Source organism: Rissa tridactyla, chromosome 5 (genome assembly GCF_028500815.1).
Source record: "Rissa tridactyla isolate bRisTri1 chromosome 5, bRisTri1.patW.cur.20221130, whole genome shotgun sequence".
In the NCBI taxonomy this organism is placed as follows: Eukaryota; Metazoa; Chordata; class Aves; order Charadriiformes; family Laridae; genus Rissa; species Rissa tridactyla.
In genome coordinates, this window is record NC_071470.1 from 49,236,683 (window position 1) to 49,250,270 (window position 13,588).

Consider the following 13,588-nt stretch of genomic DNA (forward strand, 5'->3'; position numbering starts at 1 on the left):
AGAATAAGCTGGAGCAATTTTGTGCAGCATATTTCTTTGACAGCTTCTTTGCCACAATCAATCATTAAGTTTAATTTATTCTTTGCAGTGTTAATTTTCTGTGCTCGGTTTATACTTGTCTGTAAATGAGGAAAAAAAAAATTGCAGGTAGACCAGAGGAATAAATGGCAGATGGATTCAGCCTAGTTGTTGGCAAGTAGGAATCATGTGGGTATCTAGAGCCTGTTGTTGCTGGTGTTTGTTTTAACGCCACCAATTCATCACTGTTGCATTGGGGATTTTTGGCTATTCATCTCACAGATAGTGGTAAAGAGTTATTGTGAAGGGCACATCCTAGCCAGCCTCCCAGATTCCTTATTTCTAAACAGAGAAGAGGGATTTGTTTTAATAAAAGAGCTCTCTGTTCCTGGTTTCTGCGAAGGGAATTTTGAAGGACTGTTTGCTTCGGTGCCCTGAACAACTCCTTCCGTTGTCTGGGCTGCTCTCCAGTGCTTATGCTAATTCATAATGGAAAATAATGCTGAGAATGAGATGCTTGTTGAAGGAATAAAGAGAAAAGGGTTGACCCTCCTTCTTTACTGAAAGAATTTCAGTGCTCCTTTGGGCATCTTGTATACATGAGCAAGTTCACTGTCCCATCACTTCGTGGAGGAGACTCCAGTAGAAGGTACTGAGGACCATCCAGACATAAGGCCGCTCTCCATGTGCATTAGGAGAATTGTCTGGGGCATAAACAACCATGATAGACCTTAGTTCTAGAAAAGGTGGTTTCAGGAAGCACACAATTACACATTGCAGTTTATTTAATCATGAGTCTTTCTTTTTAAAGGGCATTTTGAGAAGATTTCACTTTTTCCCTATAAAATGGCAATAATTCTCTTTAAAACACCCATATGGCTTTGGCTTTTAACCCTGCTCTGAGGTGGATGGAAGCTGTGGGGAGAACAGAATACTCTGTTATAAGTAACGTGATAGGCCAAATTAATCAGGCATGGTTATAATTCTGCTTCTTTATGATTATCCTTTTTTTTTCCCCAAGACGTTTTAATGACAAATAGCACATGAAATTCATCTGGTGGATGGGAAAGAGGGCTGGAAGAGAATTCTTTCCAAAGGTATTTGTAATAGCCTCAAAGAAAACAGAGAAAGAGAAGCAGCAGCTGCTAGGGGAAGCCTATGGGATATGTGTCAGGGCTGAGGAGGCAGACTCAGCAGGTTGTAACCTTCCAGCTCAGAAGTAGTAGTAGTTTGGTTCTCTCTGAAAGAATTGCATGTTGATATTTTAAGAGTTCTGGAGCTGATACTTGAGCTTTGGTTTATTTCCCTAAGGATTTGTGTAGGTTTCTGTCTAGGCTCAGGTCAGTACCTATGTTTTCCTTCACCTCTGGAATTTGAGTGGGAGAGTTCGCAGTTATATTGTGTTCGTTTCCATGGCCTCTTAACTCTGATGTGCACAAGAGAGCAGAGATTGTTACTTCTTCCTTTTTTTTTTTGGTTCTCTTTTTCTGTACTGCTCACCTACTTTGTCATTTCATTGCAAGTTATTCTTTGGTGTGTGCAGATCAGTCTAGTATAGGTAATAGGTTACCTTAAATAGTATCTGTTTTGGTAGGTTGATCAGAGAAATGATTGATCAAGTAGTCTTTCAAACCATGTTTCAGTTGCATCCTCATTACATCATGGGAGAAAAATATTTGTAGTGAGGCCTGTCACATTGATAGTTTCTTCCTTCTTCCTGTATTTCTAATGCTTGCTGTGCAGTTTGCACAGCTGTACTTTATACTCTGATCCTATCATTTGTGAGACATTGCGTTTCCGCTTTCAAAAGCGGTATTTTACTCAGTGCAGGTATCACCATTTGAATTTAGGCCATGTTTACGTATGGGATTTGTCCCAGCTTTGGCCATCTGTGACAAACCACGGGCTCAACTGAGCTGGCACTAGCCCTTAGTGTAGACAAGGATGAGCTGCTTTTGCATCTGTTTCCAACTACTTCAGCTTCAGGAAGAGAATAAAGATTCAGTGGTACAAAAAGTCAAGTTGCCTGTACCCTTGAAGGCTAAAGTCAAGGCAGGTCACAGGCAGGTCCCTTGCTACAGAGGACTGAAATTAGACCACACAATCCTAAATGTGGAACGTATTCATGTAAGTATAGTCTTTATAAGAATGCATAGCCACATCTTAATCTTGGGAGAGTTGTTAACGAGAGGTTTGTCATCTGTTCTGGGTATAGTGGACATTCCCATCTCCTGAGGCTTGAGACAAAGGTTGACTTCTAATTACAGAGAAGGTCCAAATTTAATCATAGCGTTCTAATCACAAACAATGATTACTTTGTTAATTCTGTCTTTTGATCTACAACATAATATCTAGTTCAAGCAAAAGAAGTACATCAGTGATCTCGTGTTATATTAAGCAATATTTTTGCTTGGAATAAATGCTTAGTGGAAAGAAATAGCTTTAGTTTTACTATTGTAATTCTTCTATTCCATGTAGTCTGGACTTCTGCTTCCCTATCCCCTCACACACCAGCATCTAGTATTAATATAGTATTAGTTCAAACAATACTGGTATCATTTTATAATTGCTCCAGTTCAGGAAGTTTCGCTTCTCTCCCAAGAGCACAGTTTCTTTTGGACAACTGCTTTTAAGACCATCATGGGGTTTTGTTACCTTGTTTCCACTGCTCCTTCTAAAATACTATGTCCATGAATAGCTAAAATCATGTAGAGGTCCTGACAGGTGAAGGTTGGGCAGCTAGGAAGAAAGAGTACAGTATCATGGGCCAAGTACAGTAATGACACCTGCAGGAGAGGCTCTCTCACTACACCTTACTGGTGTATAGGACAGAAAATTATTTGCATTACTGCCCAATCCATCTTCTTCCTTCTGAGGCTGTTGATAACGAAATGTGTTCTTTTAAACGAACATTTTACAATGAACAGACTACCAATGCTTTCAGTTAATGACAGCATTTCTTTTTTTTCCATCTAGGACAGATCTGAAATGATGACACAGTTCTCTGTATTTCCTTTAATTACCGTTCCCATACTGTCTTTTGTAGTTTTTTTAAATTATGTCTGTTAGTATTTGAATTGACAAAATGCACTTCTTAGTGCAGTAACTGCCTTGCTGCAGGTGCTAAACAGGTATTTTGCTTAGTGTAATGCGGATGTACTTGAATGGCAATTGAAAACAAAATCATTAACATTCTTGGAGGGCGTAAACTAGAAATTGACAAGATTATTTCCACATTAAAAAAATCAGGATTTTCACATGTCTTTAAAAAGCAAGCAATCCAAGATTTGTCCTTTTATCTTAAGATTTATCTTACTAGAGCAACTGAAGTAACTGGAAAAAATGGTGAAGCTGTCAGTCAGGGGACCTCCCCCCATCCTGAAAGACAACTGAGGGTATAAAAATGGCCTTTGTGGAGCAGTCCAGAAGTCCACCTATTCCAGTATTCTTATTCTGTCTTTGCTGATGTGTGAAGTTGAAGCCTAAGGAAGAAGATAAGGAAAAAAACAAGTGGCATTGGAAAGTATCCATGCATTCTGTCAGCATCCAGATTTGTGTGGCACTGGGTCTCTGAGAGAGGTGATGCTTTGTATTTTATAGCCCTCAATGGATTTTCTGTAGTTTTTTTTTTTAATTCATTTTTTGTAATTCATTTTAGCACCCACAGTGTTTTGTGGGAAGCAGTGCCACAGTTTAACATGTTGCACGCTGAAATGTTACTTTGACTCTTTCAAACTTGGTGTCTGCTAGTTTTAATAATGCTTTCTATGTCCTGTAGTGTAAGAGACGGAGCTGTCATTCCTTATAGCTGGCAAAGCTTCTTGATAAAGTTAAAATGCTGTTGTTCTGGAGTTAAATAGATTGTGTTAATCAATTAGGGAGTCTTAAGGAAAAGGTCACTATTAGTTTTGGAGGCTCAGAGGCATGTTAGCAAGGGCAGAGGGGGTTAAGGTTGTTGGCTGACATGAGAAGGAGGACAGGAACAACTTACTGCCTTTGGAGTTAAGGGCATCGCTGAGACTGGAGGTTAGAGAAATTACCTGTTATGTTATCTGAACTCGGAGCCTTTAAGCTGCACTGGAGATTTTATTTTTTAAAAGAAATATTATTCTCTAAGCCTGTCTTAGTTAAGATTTGGAATCAAGGGTCAACGATGAAGTGGTTATTACGAGAGAAGGGTTAACCCCTCTGGTCCCTGGGTTTTCTGTTCGTTCAGTTGCCTCAGTGAGCTGAACCTGATAGTTTGTGGCTCTTAATTTCCTTGGCCTAGTTTACCTGATGGCATATGGTGCATTGATTGAAGCGCATAGCATATGAAAGAGCCATGTGTTTTGCGGATTCTTACAGGCTAGGGAGGGGCATTGATTTCTGTGGCTGTGAAATGTTTTGGCAAGGTATTTCTTAGGACTGTTGCTCTGGAAAGGTCTGGTTCAATCTGTTCTACAAGGTGTTTTTTCTGAAGCTAAATTTAGTTGGGTGAGGAAAGGTGATGATAGGGATTATTTCTTCCAAGCTATAACCATCCATTAGGGGCTACACTATTTACTGATTTGCCATATAATTTGAGGTCCATGATGTCGTAAGACTGCCAGGGTGTATGACTGAGGGTGGAGGAAGTTCTTCCTGTCTTATAGTATGTTTGAATGGTGACTTGCTCAAAGATGAGTCAAAGAAGTGTCCCCAGTAGCTAAAGACCTTCTCTTGGTTGTTGAGGTAGGTAGAGTGCTCTTACAGCGAATTCAGTGCTGTGGCCGCCTATCAGGGTTTTGCAGTGTGTTTGGGGTAGATGCAAGTTTTGGAAGTTTAGTTGTGATTTTAAAAATCTGTTCAGCTCTGATGGTTGATGCTTCTGTTTCACCCTTGGAAAAGATTTTGACTATCTAAAAACTTGGTCGTTTTTCCACAACTTGGGCTAACAAAGAGATTACCTTTACCTATACGCTGTACCCTACCTACATTCTTGTAGAAGCAGAATTCCAAGACTTGAAAAATAATCTTTGATGCGTATCTTTTGGGAATTGTTGACCTTAGTCTCAGAGTTGCTGGATCTTTGTGAATGAATAAAAAAGACTGCACTTTAAGGTCATATTTAAACATGGAGGTAAACATTGTAGACCTACAGATGTATGAATGTATGGTTTGTTGTTATGTAGTGCAAGTTTCCGAGGAATCATTTTCTGTATTTTGTAACCAAAAGTTCCATCAATATCTGTGGTAGAGAAGAAAAGGAAGTGTTTCAGTGTTTTTGGAGGAAGGGCAAGGGAAGAGCGTATAGGCAAAGATGCCGTTTCTCTGACTGAGCTGCATGCAGGGCACTTTCTGGAAAGACGGGTCTAGTGAAGGGTGTGGTTATGAGATATAATTTTACAATTTCTGTGCACTGTGCTTTCTGTAAGGGCCACTGTTACAAGTTCATGGACCTCACATACTGTAGGGTGTAACTGGGTGAGTCAACAGTCCATTGGAACAAGATGTGATCACACATGAAGATAGTTTTACTTTTGTGAGGCTTTAACATGGGAGGGTTGAGCGTGAGTCCTTCTGCTGCTTGCTAAATGATTTATCTTCTTTTATTTATAAATACAAATGGCCCCTTTGAAGCCCATATGTCTCTTTATATGGATGACCTTGTCATATTCTTACACCCATTGGTTTTGGCTGCTGGTTCACATTTACAGTGTAGAAGGGTTTTTGTTTTTAAGAGCTGAGTTAAGACTTCACTATATTTGATGCATATATATTAATACATCTGTTTTATAGACTGTCCCTTCACAACAATTGTTTTTGCTCTCAACATACGTCTATAATTAAAACGATGAGAAAATTCCTTTTTTTTTCCTCACTCAGCTAAAGCTTAAACTACAACACATTTCACGATGCTTATTTGACTCAGATGGCCTACAAAGAAGTTGAATTAGCCTAAAGGAGCATGGAAATCCTACTGAATGGGACTTGTCAAAGAGCTCAGCGTTGGCCATCATCAGCATTGGTCATCGTCATACTTTGAAATTCTCAAAGGTGCTCAGCTGATTTTTTTGGCACTGGGGTGACACCAGCTTTGAACACTTCTTGTAATCTCACTTCTGTGGCTGCAGTTGAACTTTGCGTTTTATGTTCTTCTCAAATGGCTGGCTTTTATATTACAGAGCTGGAATTGTATGCTGTTAATCTCTGACTAGGTGGGATCCAGATACTATCTTAACTGCTGAGTGTAGAAGCCATTTGGTACTGTCCCTTTGAAGTGAGACTCAATTATCCATCTACCAGGTGCCTTAAGATGCCTAAAGATTCCCCAGGAACTCCTTACTCATACATGTACTAGTGTCTTCCTCAAAGGATGCACAATAGGTGAAGCAAATGGGCCTATATTTTACACAGATTTTTTTTTTTTTTTTACACAGGAAACAAGCAGGTCTAGGCAAAATAAGAAGCACCTATACCTTGTTTCCTGGGTTTCATTACTGCTCTGAAGTCTTTGAAGTCTGTATGCTTGCAAGAACCTGAGCATTTTCCTCCAGATTCCTCACCTCCAGCTCATGCATCCTCTGGGTCCTGCTGAGTTCTCGCCCTTGCAGTCAACACCCATTTGTTCCTGCTCGTCCTCTCTGGAGCCATGCCCTGTTGTGTTTCTATTCCTAAGCTTCTTAGCCTCTACGTTTTCAAAAGGCCACCTGAAATACACCCATCTTTGGACTACTTTGAGTGATTTCCTCCTGCTCGACCTATTCTTTTCTTTTCTCCTTGTTGATCTGGAGGTAACCTGTTTAGTAGGCATTGAAGATACTGTTGTAAAGCAAAGCATTATCTGTTTTGTTAGTAATCATTAATGCTTCATTCACATACCGCTTTCCCGCTTTACAAAACTTTAAAGATAGCCTTAACACTATACTTATATGTTCTATGAAGTACACAGACTATTTGAAGAAAATCTAATATCCATACTTAATAATAGTTAAAGCCTTGTAAAGATATCTTGAATTCTGTTGATCAAGATCAACAGGTTTTCTTTATGCCTTTGTCCTGCTCATCCTTCATGATTAAACCAGGTTTTATTCATCTGTGATGTCAATTATAAAGGTTCTGGACCTCATTCAGCCACCAGATTGTGTTTGATGTACAGAGATGTATGAAGCAGAGATATATGTCCTGTCAGTTGCTAGAGAGGGCTTTGATTTACTGACTGAAATGCTACTGCAAATAATTGAACCAAAGAACCATTCTTCAGGAACAAGCTTTGTTTGTATTGTTTGACGGTAGAAGTAGGGCACTCTCATCTTTCGCCATTTGCAAATGCAGAAACTACTTAGACTTTAATGGTAAAGAATTTCCATCAGAAGAAGCTGCGGTTTACAACTGAGTTGTTTTATCTGAAAGAGCTGGTTCTTCCCTTCATTTTTTTAACCCTTACTTTTGTGTCTGAATATATTGCTGGCTGGGCCCAAATATGCTGTCACTATCACTATGACAATTCACTGATACCTGCATTTACATTTACAGTGCTACATTGCTATTATGCTATTAGTAAAATTATAGGTGCTTGCTACTGCTAGAAATATTTACTACCAAAGTTAAATTGTTATTAAAGCGTAAATACTATTTATTAATCTTATTCAAAACATACTAGCAGGCTTATTGCAACAGTGAGTAAAAATATGTTGATAGATGGCATAGAGGAGAATCTTCTTAGCTGTTACAGGAGGGCCAAACTTCAATAAGTAGAGCCCTCTGTTCTTGTAATGTACATTTTATTGCGAGCTGAAATCAGTCAATATAGAATGAAGACAGAAAATAACTTGAATCACGCGCTGAGGATTTGCCTTTCTGGAATGGGTGTGTTCGTACAGTCATCTTTGGGGGCAAGGTGCAGTTCAGCTCAGGTTGTTACCTGAAAGAAAAGGAGAGGGGAACTCTAGCTAGCATGTCTGTAGCTCTAGATCAGGAAAGAGTTAATGCAGGGTATCAGGAAAGAGTTAATTCAGGGTGTACACGAGCTGAGTGACTGATTCACAAAAAATCTGGGAGGTGTCTCAGCTTCAAGGTCTAAGCTGGACATTATTAAGTGTGGAAGCTGTTGCAACCTCAGGACTTCTAGTTTGCTGTGAGAATTGGAGTGTGAAATGTTATCATCTGCTGCCATGATCTGCTTTGACTTCCTGCCTGTGTTCTGCCTTAAAATTGAAGGTTTGGTAGGTAAAATATGATCCCCAAGTATGACAGTGACAAGCACATGAATATGTAATAAGTGGTTGAAGAAACAGCTAGAGAGCAATTCCTGAAAGAATTTCCCTATGCTGATCAATGTGAGCTGTTTTAATTAGCTGAGCAGCTGGATTTTAGCTGCTTCTTAACTACATCCTCACTTGTCCAGACAGTGGGAAGTCACAGTTGTGGCATTCATTAAGTGATGGAGAAGTAGACATTCTCAGCATAGTGATGAGGACTGAATTGTCACTGGATTTAATTACTGGTTCAGGATTACTTGCTTTTGGGGCTGGACCCAGGAGAGAAGTAAAATTGTACCGGGGTGAGCCTGATTTCCTAGATGACCAGATCTGTACTATTGAGCATGTGATTTCTTAGGTGGCTGGATCTTTATTAGCCTTCTGTACTTGCGGAGCCATGACAATACCCCATGATTTCGCAGAGAACATGAGAAAGTGTCTTCATTTTACAGAGAGATCACTGTGGTGCCAGGCTGCTGCCAGCTGCTTTTTTCTGGTGCTTGTCTGATGTCCCAGTGAGCCAATCTGGATGATCAGATGATTGGGGGGTGGGGGAATAAGAAAAGAGTGGACCAACTGATAACGAAGGGTGAGAAGAACAGCTGACCTGAGGCATAGCCAGCATTTGGTAATTTGCTGTCAGATTAGCTGCAGAGTCATGGATTTAAGGTTTGTTTTTGAGAGCAGAGCCTGAGCTGCTTCCCCCAGGGACGGCTGCTGGCCTCCCCGGCTGTCCGTTCCCACCGCTTCTCCAGCGTCACCCTTGTGCTTGTGGGGCTCTGCAGCCAGCTGGAGCAAGCAGCCTGGCTGGCTGAAAACTAATCGGGATGTTTGGGATGGGATTGTTTGTTGTTAGCAAAATCACGTGGCTGATCCAGCAGACTTGTGACAATGTCAGCACCGACACAACTCTTGGTGGGAACAGTGAGCCTGGGGAAGCTGGGACTACGGGCTGCGCAGTCTCGGCTTCTCTCACGCTAAGGGGGAGACTGCACCTGGAGCCTGAGTGCCACGTAATCTAATTCACACGTATCAGCTGGAAGACTGGGAGTCCTCTGCAGTGGAGGCGTTGAAGAGACTGAACACTGTGGATCCATTTTCAGTGTAGATTCACTTAATCCACAGAATTAATACAGTTCTGTCTATTGCATCCACATCATGAATATGAGATAGCTGTGACTCTTCTGTCCTAGCTTTGGGAGCTTTTTGGTCAAAATAACAGGTCTGTCTTTGGCCCGCTGTAAGGGTGGGTAAGGTGGTAAATCTGATCTTTTGCACCACCCTTAATTTAACTATAAAATTGCTAACATCTTTCTGTAATTCAGTCTGCAGTGAAATCATTTAGGTGGCATTTTAAACATTCTGTGTTTGGAATAATGCCTTCTAATAAGTTTTTAAAATGTTACACTGTAGTACGCTGGCTTTTACAAAGACGGCATGATTCTAAAGTAACTGAGAGGAATATATGATGCCTTTTATTAAACTAGTGTTTTGCCTTACAGTAATTTCAACATCAGCTATTTAAAAATTCTTGGCTCACATTCCAAGCAGTCATAAGACATTAAAAATAGCAACATTTTAACTTTTTTTACTGTGTGTGTGTGTGTATACATGTAAGACAGAGTGAGAACCATCACAATTAAAAATATATTAAAAAGCTTTTACAAAGGTGTGTGAACTTAAAGACTGATACTTTAAGAAAAGCTTTGTATAACATGACGTGAAGGATAAATTTTGAGACTTTGCAGCAGATGCTTCAGTATATTTGTTTTTTACAAGTGATCATTCTTTTTCACTCTTTCCTTCCCCCACCCCCCTGACTTTTGTGTATGTCTGGAGTGATGTATGAAAGAAGTGCAATCAGTTTTCCTGTAGAATATTCATTGCTGTATCAGTTCAGACAAAGAAACTGGTCTGATAAAGGGACAAAGTCCTGGTTCTGATAAAGGGAGCAGGCGTTATGGAGGATTGCTCAGGGCCTGCTGAGAATCCCATGCAAGCCAATAGGAGACTGGTGGAAGTGGATGAAGGAGAGATGCTGAGACAGGACGGTAGCTTGGGATGTCTTTGTATCCCAAGCAGTATCACAACCCGTAGGGCAGAAGACTGTAGATAGCCAGAGGAGACCCCCTAAATGGGTATGCTCACAGGCAGGAGGGAGCAGTCACAAGCCAGTGCTGCCTGTGCCCTCCAGAGGCAGGTAAAGCCCAGCACTCCTCTGCCTGTTTGTACTGAGCAGCAGAGCTGGCTCACCATCAGCCGGCTGGTGGGAACAGTCTATGAGTTGCCCTCAACTGGGCTGGAGCCACTGCTGCTCCTGAATCAGATAAAAGATGTGTGGGTGAAAAGGTAGTCAGGACCTCTTGGCCTCTTTGCTTGAGTAACGTGTGACTTAAATGCTGTCCTGCTCCGGGCACAGACAAATCCCCGCCTGTTCACTCAGAGGTGCCCGTGTGATTTGAGCTTTATTCCGCTTGAACAGCACCTCCCTTCCTCTGTAGTGTGGGGACTGTTCAGGTGAGTGAGACTCGCACGGTCACTGCGTTGGGTCAGGAGTCACCCCGCAGGAGTGGGCCTTTGAGAAATACCATAGCTACACTGAAGTTGTGTTTGAAGAGAGACACTGCTCAGTGCAAGTAAAAGTGTCGGAGCAGAGCCTCCAGTGAGGGAGAGACTGTGGTTTATGCACAGTAAGTGCACTTATTCCACTAAACAGTTTACAGCTCTTTGCCCAGTCTAGCTTGTGGCAATTTTATTTCCCCAATACACAGACCTCAAATAAGCTTTTGAAGTGTTTTCCTCAAGTGTTTATATTTAGAAAACCTGTCCTTGAAACCCAGAATAAAGCCTGCCAAGAGGAGTGAGTAAGTGTTTAAACATCTTCAAACACACCACTGCAGGTTCTTTATCTTTCAGAAACGGTGACCCATTGGGACCCTTTTCATATTACAGCCGACTTAAAGTACCCAGCTGCTTTCAGCATAGCAGGTACAGCAGCTTACGGGTCCCAGCTGAACCTATTCGAGTGGGTTTGTTTGCGTGTGCAGGGGGCCCCACCGAGGTGGGTTAGTTCCCCCTTTTGAAGGGCTGGCAGGTGAAGCTCAATGAAGCTGCTGCTTTAGCTGGAAATGAAACAAAGTTTGTGCTTTAAATTAACAGTGCACAGGGGTCTAGGACAAATCTGCAGATGTCAGAGGAGTTGTTCTGGTTGTCCACTCCTGCACGGTAAATCGTATATGGGATGGATGAATAGTTTGCATCTTTACTTATTCCATATTAGGTATGGCTGGGGTGGTGTTGGAGCTAATGTTTCTCAGAGTCTTTAATGCGCTGAAAGGTCTGTCTTCCTGCTGTTTGCTCTGTTTTCTTCCAGCAATGAGTTTGGACTTTGCTTATATACATTACAGGGCAACACAGGAGGTGGGGCTGGTTATTGTCATGCTGACCCCTCAGGTGTTCTGATGTAACTGTCGTGGGAGTCGCACTGGGACCAGGATCAGAGATCCCACAGATTAAACTTTTTCCCTCTCCATTTTTCCTTGACACGTGTTTGTGGGGATTTTGTGTGTGCTCTGGTTCATTGCTGTGCCTTATGGACAGGAGGAGGAGGTGGAAAGAGCAGGGACTCCACATTGCGAAGTAATTGCAGCAGCTCCTACATCATCAAATAGGAGAATTAAATTCAATTTGATTGTTAATTATTTGGATGGCTTGAGAGAAAATGTGTCATTAACTGCGGAGCAGAGGAGGATATTAGCAACCTTTATCACTCTGTCTTTGCATGACAGGACAAGAGACCAGAAGTTGTTGCCTGTGGAACGGGGAGGGTTTAGCTCAGCATAACAAAATCAATCTGCCCCAAAACCAGCATCTTATTTAAATTACTGGGGTTTAGTGTGTAACAAAGTTATGAAATTTGCAGTTCTTTACAGGGCTTCGGGGGGGGGGGAAAATTCTACATCCACTCCCATTTCCATGTTTTTGAAGCACTTAAATAAATGTAAGCTAAATGTGAATCAAACTCTCCTGGGGGTAGGAAACATAGCACTTTGCCAAAAGTTTGTTGATGGGTGACCTGTTAATGGAAAGTGGAAAAGAAAAACTATCTGCTAACAGCTTGTTTTGCCTGTAAGCTCGTAAGTTTTTCTAACATAACCGTGTTGTCCTGGGTTCTAAATTACACAGGTAGTTGCATACTTGAACTGCCTTGGTCTTGATATATGCTAGGCTGGTTGTGTGAAAGGTTTTGCTTCTTTGTTCTTCGCATTTTGATTTTAAAATTGTTTTCTATACCTTTTTGGTCCTCATGTTGCATGGAAAACTTGAACTTTTGCCTACATGACTCCCCCTATGATTTCTAGCCAAAAATACCTACTCATATCTGAAAGTGCTCATCAGGTTCTGAGGCAAATTGCAATGGGTCGAAGCACTCTTGCCAGCAAAAGAAAGAACTTAACTTGTTCCATTTGGTTCTTACTGACACTTGAATATGCATACTTTGTAGATTTCCTAATTTCCTGCTATAAAACTTAAGTAAATCTTGAATTCTGAGTATAGAAAGTTTTTGCTACGCCAAAAGATTTCAGATTCCTGTTACCAGACTTCAGTCTCCTTCCTGTCTGATACTAAATATGATTAAAATAAAACTTTAAAGATAGTTATTCACAGCAATGAAAGCAGAAAAATAAAGTTTAGAAAACGAGCATCCAAAAGAAAGAGACTTGAGTTATAAGGAAGAGAAAAAGGAGTCTGGGGTACACATGTGAGGAACATACAACTAAAAAGGTTTCTTAAAGATAAGGCTGTATTATGATGGGGCATTTTGAAGGAAAATCAGAATCTTTTTCTGCTGAGAATGCATAGTGAAATATGACTGATAGAAATGTTTTCTAACGCAGCTTTGCTAGCTGTGTGGATAGGGGCCAAGACACATTTGAACTGTTTCTGAAACCAGACAAAATAGGCATTGTTTATCCTAGACTAGCCAAACTATTTCAGAAAAAAGTTCAGTCAGAGCCACATTGATTTCTAGTCTTAATTAGTTTTCAGAATGACTGTAGAGGGAGGACATTTTTCATCCACGTCCTTTTTGACTGTTTCTTTCTTCTCTCCTCCAAATCCCCCTGTTCTTCATCCCACTGGAGTAACTGCGGCCATCAGCAATTGCAGTGGAAGGGCACGTGGAGCTAAACTGAGCCCTGACAGAGTTGGTGTGTCGCACGCCTGCTATGGGCAGAGTGAGAGCGGTGTTAAGATGCTGATGCCCGCCCTGTACTAACATTCCTGCTGTTATACTGCTGGTGAAGACTGTGGTGGAAGTTTTCCAGAAAAAACTTGATTAGTGTGCC

At 41.1% G+C, this 13,588-nt stretch overlaps 1 protein-coding gene across 6 annotated transcripts in view; it reads left to right on the forward strand.

Annotated features, from left to right (window-relative positions):
- Positions 1 to 13,588, forward strand: part of SH3D19 (SH3 domain containing 19) — a 112,696-nt gene that overhangs the window by 52,879 nt on the left and 46,229 nt on the right. The gene's annotated exons all lie outside the window — the stretch shown is intronic.